Raw genomic sequence first — 955 nt, forward strand, 5'->3', positions numbered from 1 at the left:
GTTAACAGGGTCTCCACTGTGAATCATCAGACCATCCACAAACTTCATGGACTTAGCCCTCTGCCCTCAGAGCTTCCCAGACACCACAACCTCACAGCCCTTGGCCCCACTTTCCATAATGAACTGGAGCACACCATAGCAGGCCCTTCGAACTGCAAGCCCTCCTAGGAGTTTGTAGCGTAGAGACTCTGCCTGGGCAATGGCACACAGACCTCTTGTGGCCACTTTTTCTGCATAAAGCTCTACGCTGCCTTCCGGGAAGCCAAACCTCTTCTGGACAACCGAGGTCAATTCTCAGATCCGACGCCCTTTCTCCCCAAGGACATTCTGTGTTCTGGTGGCTAAAATAATGATTTCTGTTCTGGTCGGTGTAACTCGAACTTCAACTCCAGAGTAGCCATCTTCAGCCAGCTCCCGAGTGAGAAACTCATTCAGTTCAGCTTTGAAGATGCCATCAGCTACAAATTTCCTCTTCTTGGAAATCTGTACCGCCATCTTGCTACCTCGCACCGCTGAAAGGAAAGCCAAATTGCTCTTTCTAAGTCTGTGAAGAATACAGTTGGAATTTTGATGGGGATTGCATTGAATCTGTAGACTGCTTTCAGCAAGATGGCCATTTTTACTATATTAATCCTGCCAATCCACAAGCATGGGAGATCTTTCCATCTTCTGAGATCTTCTTCAATTTCCTTCTTCAGAGACTTAAAGTTTCTGTCAAATAGATCTTTTACTTGCTTAGCTAGAGTCACACCAAGGTATTTTATATTATTTGTGACTATTATGAAGGGTGTTGTTTCCTTAATTTCTTTCTCAGCCTGTTTATCCTTTGTGTAGAGGAAGGCCACTGATTTGCTTGTGTTAATTTTATATCCAGCTACTTTGCTGAAGTTTATCAGGTTTAGGAGCTCTCTGGTGGAATTTTTCGGGTCACTTAAGTATACTATCATATCATCAG

At 44.2% G+C, this 955-nt stretch overlaps 1 protein-coding gene and 1 pseudogene across 7 annotated transcripts in view; one reads left to right on the forward strand and one right to left on the reverse strand.

Annotated features, from left to right (window-relative positions):
* Positions 1-526, reverse strand: part of LOC116083825 — a 55204-nt pseudogene extending 54678 nt beyond the window's left edge.
* Positions 1-955, forward strand: part of Pde4d (phosphodiesterase 4D) — a 1511116-nt gene that overhangs the window by 1162229 nt on the left and 347932 nt on the right. The window lies entirely within an intron of this gene.

This window comes from Mastomys coucha, unplaced genomic scaffold (assembly GCF_008632895.1).
Source record: "Mastomys coucha isolate ucsf_1 unplaced genomic scaffold, UCSF_Mcou_1 pScaffold8, whole genome shotgun sequence".
NCBI classification, from domain to species: Eukaryota; Metazoa; Chordata; class Mammalia; order Rodentia; family Muridae; genus Mastomys; species Mastomys coucha.